The 7,097-nt window shown below is 37.2% G+C and overlaps 1 protein-coding gene across 2 annotated transcripts in view; it reads right to left on the reverse strand.

The window, feature by feature from the left end:
* The window catches only part of LOC120631410 (G-protein coupled receptor moody-like), a 64,710-nt gene extending 59,747 nt beyond the window's left edge, over positions 1 to 4,963 (reverse strand). For both annotated transcript variants that reach the window (XM_039900980.1, XM_039900981.1), the window contains exon 1: positions 4,705 to 4,963. The gene's annotated coding sequence lies outside the window, so the exon portion shown is untranslated. The remainder of the gene's footprint in view (positions 1 to 4,704) is intronic.
* Positions 4,964 to 7,097: the final 2,134 nt, after the last annotated feature.

Below are 7,097 nucleotides of genomic sequence, written 5' to 3' on the forward strand. Positions count from 1 at the left end.
TGCAAGTGACAAGACCACAGTCTTATAATTTTAGGTCTGGGGTTCGAACCCCAGAAGTGACAAATAAGGAATTTATTATTTCCGAATTTGTTCTGGGGTGTCTTCAGCAGTGGTAAGTTACCACTCTACCTTCAAAAACGTGCCAAGCAATTAAGCATTTTGGTAGGGCCACTACTATCGTAGAATTCATCATCACTTACCACCAGGTGAAATTTCAGCCTAGAACTAACTTGTACTGAAATTTAAAAACATATGTATCATGGAAAAAAATTGTAGTTTGTATTTTGGAATCGGTCGCACATCGATCGGGATGCCTACCCCTAGTATATTATATATTATACTTACCTATAAATAGGTCATGACTGTCGTATCAAATAACCCTACATTCCCTTCACGTTTCAGAGAGCACATTAAACCTTTGTACTGCGTGATTTAGGTTGGCTCTAGAGGAAAATTAATAGTATCGGTTAACCCTAAACCGTTTGCGGATATGTTAATTCTTCCTTAAACGTTATCAGTTACCTTCACTTCAATGACAATCGTTAACTTGGCGGAAGTTTCTTTCTGCATATTACTTGTGTAAACACTATGAAAAATTTATCCGTACCCAGCATTCAGATCTTCTAGATTTTGCATAATTCAATCGGGAGACGAGTGGCGAGGTCTATCCTCCTGGCTTTTTGTATAAGAAAGTATTATAGACGAGATAATGGAAAGCCAAAATTTTCCCGTGGTGCGTATGCTAGCCATACTAAGCTCAGCACTTTAAAGGCGCTGTCTGCCAACAAAATCAAAAGTTTTTCGCTCTCTTCGCCACCCCACTCCTGACATCACAGGCGTTTGTATTAGTATATATTCTCCTACGCTTTTCGCAGTAGATATAGACACGCATTTAACTACAAAATATAAATTTGATATATGCATTAATTAAATTGCTCATACCTTTTGTGGCTGGGAAGGTCACTTGTGTGGGATGCAACTTGTGTCGATACCCTAGCTGTATCACACATCCAGGCCACCTCGGCAATAGAGGTGCGGCTGCTACCAGTTCCGAGCAGGCCAAGAGGCGTAAATATGAAAACCTGGATAGCAGCTTCATTTTTGTGCCTTTTGGAGTAGAGACTTTGGGACCGTGGGGTCCGGAGGCACGAGCTCTATTCAAATAATTATCGAAAAGGGTTATCGAGTCTACCGATGAGCCTAGAGCGGGCAGTTACCTTGGCCAAAGAATTAGTTTGGCCATCCAAAGGGGCAATACTGCCAGCATCTTAGGAACTGTGCGTCGCTGCGGTGGTTTCGAAGACGTTTTAGATTTTATTTCGTTTTAAATAGTTTATTTTAGGTTATATTTATAAAACAGTTATTTCAAAGAATAAATAAACAAATTATATTAATTAAATAACAATAAATAGTCTCCGATCTGGGGATTACCTGGCCTAAAGGTAGTCCGTTGCTATGCAGCGTGGCCAGTCTCGTAGGCACCTTTAGTTCAGGCGTAACCAGGGGAGGGCTTTTTGGTGAATCGTAAGCCTATTTTACATTATAATTAATATTCACATGATTGAACATTATTATTTATTGTAGATTTGAGTTTATAGTTTAATTTATGTGCATATATTAATTTTGGACATTGAATAGATATTTTGTACTATTCCATTTCTAATTTAGTTTTTTGATAGTGTGTAGTTATCTTTTTTTTTAATTAAATAATAAATGTTTAAACGAAAATAGCAAAATTTCATGCCCCCGACGACGTTGCAGTTTGCATCCGTTGCGCACAATTTCTCCCGCGTCACGCTCAGTGTGTTCCGGCATTTAAACTGCTGGAAAACAAGCCAGTTTAAATGAATACAGGAAATAACCTGTTGGACGAGATGTGCGGATTGGTCCGTTAAGGGAAGCATGGCAAACTACTGGCATTTTCAGCACATAAAAGCGCATAACTACCCTACAACCTTTCCAGACTTTTTATCTACCAGTTTGACATAGTCTGAAATCTTACCCGACGGTGAATTATACAAAGTCTTAGATGGTAGCGGGTTGACCTACTAGGGGTATAGCAGTTATATGAAATCCGAAATCTTAATCAGTTTCTACGTAGCATCGTAACGGAACTATCGTTTATTAGCACGTCTATTGTTGCTAGGGGTAGTGTGATAAATCGCAACGGCAGCGACGTGATGCGACTCTTGTATGAGGAGGATCTTGGCGTTAAACCGAAACTAACTAATAAATTTCAGATATTTTTTATTGCAATGCCAATTGCCATAAATAAACTACTTTTTAAACCTCATCTATTGAGTGCACTTACATATAGAATGAAATAATAAGCTAAGTGAATCTCGATAAGTCTTTCTGATGATGTAATTGTTCTTCTAGTGTCATCACCTATCAGGGGTTGTCAACTGTTGGGACTGATGAAAATGGACTTCTGATCATAATGCCGCATTATTAACTCTCCTCTTTGGCTGTCTTTTACGATTAATATAATGTAAATACGTAATAGGCATATTGAGGTGCTTGCGTCCTCAGTCACGTGGAACCGAATACCGTGAAGTACGCATCGTTATTTATCAGTCAGTAGGTAGGTAGGTACCTATATAACCTCATTTCATGCTCCATGTCCCCCCTGCAATCCAGCCATCCAACCAGTTTTATTACAATGTAAACTGGTACATATGTGTTAAGTGAGTGAGCATTACTTTTGTTAAAATGCTTCTATTCAAAGTTCAGTTTCTTTTAACAAGACTGCACTGGAAGGAACGTATTGTTTTTTGTTTGTATTATCTGTTTAAGCAATGGCTTACACAAGATAATAAAAAAAGACAATGTAATTACCAACACCCATTCGTAGGTAACAATTACCAACTTAAAAATCTAATATCATAAATGAAAACCTTACGCAAACTGTTCGACCGTACCGTATCTAAAACCGGTAAGTTTGTTTTATTCAAACATCCGGATATTTTACACATATCCGAAATTGCAAATCTATAACATCACTGGTCTCAATCCTATATGGGTCGATTGATTTTCACCTGTGATTTTGAAAATTTATTAGTTTTTATATTTTTCTTAGCCACCCACCCAAACATTTACATTCAACGGGTCAAAGTGTTAAAAGGGTTAAAGTGGCTTATCAGCTATCTTAAAATCATCAATAGCTTATAACAGTCTACTGCTTGACTAAAGACCTGTTTCAACGTGAGGGTTTGCCCATCAATATTAGTAGTAGCATAGAGGCCGGTGGCCTCCGCTCTCAGTTATATTCGCCTTGTACCTACGACACCCGCAAAAGAGGAGGTGAGGTGACATCAGCTGTATTCTGATCTGCTGTCACCACACGGCACAACAAATAAACATTATGAAAATTAAGCTTAATTTGCTATACTCCGCGAAAAGCAGGAGAATCTGTATGGTGTAATTTATAATTTCTTCAATCTTTTTACTCCACACCAAACAGATCTTCGGCAATGTACCTACCTATCCTCTATGCATGTTTCTCTCCAAAACCGGAGAATCTTCAGGAGATGTTGACTTTACAATGAATACCTAATTGTTAAGTAAACATGCTAACAATTATTCATTTTTAACCTTAATTTTCATAATATATCATTGATTTCCGCAAAGTAACGCCTGCTTTTATCCAATAATTAAAACAATTTATATTTGGTAGTTTAAGTAAGTAAATAATCATTAACAGAAAATCTTTCTTCTTTAGGACAGGGGTGCCCAATATTATTATATCAGCGGCGCACTTCCATGTTCTGAAATTCGGCGCCGCGCACGCGCATATAAATAGGTAGGTAATTTGTTAGTTAGTCAGATAGGCGCCAAAAATACAACATCCTCATTAGGAAACTAACAAGCCCATAATAAATAATAAATTTTAACAAAGAATTAAGAATAACATTACCCCTTAAATACCTATGCAATACCTATATGAGATGGCTTACTAATTTTTCAAAGAGTAGGAAAATAGCGATAACGCTGCAAAAAATAATAAAAAAAATGTTTGTTTTTTTTGAAGCACAAGAGGGCTGCAGGAATTTCAAGAACCCAATAAAAACGCGCATGAACTCGAGTGCAATAGCTAGTAGGTATAATTAGTTTAAATAATAAAATTCATAAAAATGCTTTTACAAGAAACGTGTTTTTTCGCTCGTTAATAATGTTATTAATTTGGTAGGGAACCTTCTTTGTTCAAATTATATTCGCAATTTTTATGTTTAATTATCGAGCAGAGAGATACATACCTACCACACGTTTTACCTACGTGTGGAACGTAAATATTTCATAAATAAACCTACTTACAAAAGATTAGCTGATATAATATAATAATCTCCTACCTACCAGTAGGGTAATGCATTTGGGGATGGACATCTGCCAAATATTTTAAACATGCAACCTGTAGGAATGGTTTTATGCATAGGTACCAAACCCCAAAACCATTCATTGGTTTTAGGATTCCGTATCGTAACACAAAAATGAGAACCGTTGAATTTTGTATTCGATAAAGTTTACGTCTAAATCGGAGAAAAGTTATGGTACCAACCCAAAAAAAAAAATCTTCGGTATCACCCTATTAAGCCAAGTCATTTATCTTCGACAAAAGATTGACAAACCAACTTTCGCATATTGTTAATTTTATTAACAATAGATATGATTACAGATGCACCTAAGAATATTAAAATACGAACTTACCAAATTACACGTCAATACAATCCAATGTTATTAAAACTCGGTCTCACCAACAGTCCAAATAAAACGTTTGATTTCTTTAAACACACAGATCAAGGTGTAGTATAAAGTCGTCACTATGATAAGACGCAGTATATATTTTAATGTATCAGTCATCACAAAGAATTAAAAATCACTTCCTACTGTTTATTTATTACGATAAAATGATTCGCGCCAACATTTGTATCTGCACGTAAACACGTGCTTCGTCATCAACGGCGGATTTGCGACTGTCAATAAAACCGAGAACTGACATAACGTTGTGGTTCATCATGCGCATACGCATTGTACGAGCCGAGTGAGCGGGATGGATGACTCATCCTCTCAATACCGGCTGCGTCATTCATTACTGCATACACACAAAACATTTTTTGTTTTAATACCAGGAAAAAAGGTTTAGAATAGGGTAGCAAGTGTTTTTGTATTTGTATAGTAACTTAAACGATTTTGAACTTTAGTTTAGAGAGGTTGAGGCACATTGATAAAAGCAACGTTAGTTTATATTATATCCGCGTCGAATTTGACTGTCGCGAAATGCCCACCTGTTAATGCAAAATAATGTAGATACCTGCCTATAAACATTAAACCACAGAAAAAATAATAGCACCTACCTACTTATGATTAAGTCTGCAAACCTCATTCGGGTAGATACATAGATACTATTTGATATGGTGAAATATTGAGTGTTATAATTGTAAACTCGTGCATATCAATTATCCTGCATAATATGTTTACTCAGAGAATCCAATCAAAGAGGGAGTTATTAAAGCTTAAAGCGGCGCAAATCATAACACGTGCTACTAAGAAACATTAAAACACAGAAGAGACTTAGATGTCCTTCGTGTGTTTGTTTTATCGTTATAAGTTTTATCAGTAGGTATTCTAAGATAATATACGAGTAGGAGTCTAAAAGCATCGTCGCAATGTTCCTATCTTTTTTATATAGTCATAATTGATGGACCGGGCATTTCTTCTTCTTCTTCTGCTTGCGGTTCAGGTTCGCCTGGTTCCTGGTGTCACGTCGACCGGGTACAATCTATTGTGACGCCGCTGTAGATCTCCCAGCAAGCATTGGTCGCCGCCAGGAATAGCAGCACTTTCCTTGCTGGAAGAAGTTTAGCATCCTCTGGTTGCGCTATATACTTCCCCAAAAGAGTGCTGCGTTTATGCATCAGCGCGGGGCAGGAACAGATTAAGTGCAGCGGCGTCTCTGCAGCCTCTTTACAGAGTCTACATAGATCTGTGTCCTGCAGCTTTAGGTTAAACATGTGCTTGTTAAGCCCACAGTGCCCCGTAAGCGGTCGCACTAGGATGCATAGGTTTTTTCTGTTGAGTGCTAATGCCTCAGACGCGGCCCTTCTCTAAACCCTCCGTCGGACCAGGCATATGGCCCGCGTGATGGTAAAAATAAACCCATCGCCTATGAACAGAGCAATACTTCGTAAAGTATTCGATTGACAAGTCACAATTTGTCGCCCTGTGTCCATCAATCTTAGGCGTAGGTGTTAAGTCTCATGTGCGTTTAGTTACACAGACAACCGCACTCATCAGACCATTCCGGTCTGAAGAATTCGGTACAGCACTGCAGCTTGGCGAGAATAAGATTGCTTTGCGGCAGATATAAGCATTGCGGTAGTAGGCACTTCCTCGGATAAGCTCAGTAAAGAATAGCTCAACTATGACTTAAAATTTACGTATTTGATTTATTTTCCATACCTTTTTATTGCCTAATGTTTTTTATATCCCAACTCAAATTAACACGTACGAAGCTGCTTCCACGTTTCTAATACGCAAAGCAATGATTTAGAATACCCATCTGGCTTTCGTTTACCCCAACACCTTTCACGCCAAATTAAGAGAGAGTTATTTTATAGACGAGCGCGCTCAAACATAGGCTTCAGCATTTCGTGTTCTTCTACGAATATTAAAATGTGTTTTGAAAGTCGGATCTCGTGTTCGACTGGTTACAATTAATAAGAATCAAAGGTAAGTAAGAATAAATATTTCCTGAGCGAGGTATTTCATTATCGGTAATTATTTTCATTTTAGTCAAGCCTTTACATACTTATCAGGCGTAATAAAAAACTGGGCCAACTTCCGTGTTTTACTTATTTATTTAAAACAGGTATAGTTAAGTAATCATCAAAAAAATAAATCGGAAAAACATTTCAAGTTGGAAATTTTGAATTGTTTTCCTTTTTACGTTTTCGAAAAGTACGAAATTAATGACGTAGTTTTCAAACAACTTTTTTTCATAAAAAGGAATCAAAAGTTTTTTCTTCACAAATTTAAATCATATCCTCAAATGAGTCCTATGCTGAACTGAAGGCCGCTACCAACGGAAGGGTTTGCCATGA

Source organism: Pararge aegeria, chromosome 18, assembly GCF_905163445.1.
Source record: "Pararge aegeria chromosome 18, ilParAegt1.1, whole genome shotgun sequence".
NCBI classification, from domain to species: Eukaryota; Metazoa; Arthropoda; class Insecta; order Lepidoptera; family Nymphalidae; genus Pararge; species Pararge aegeria.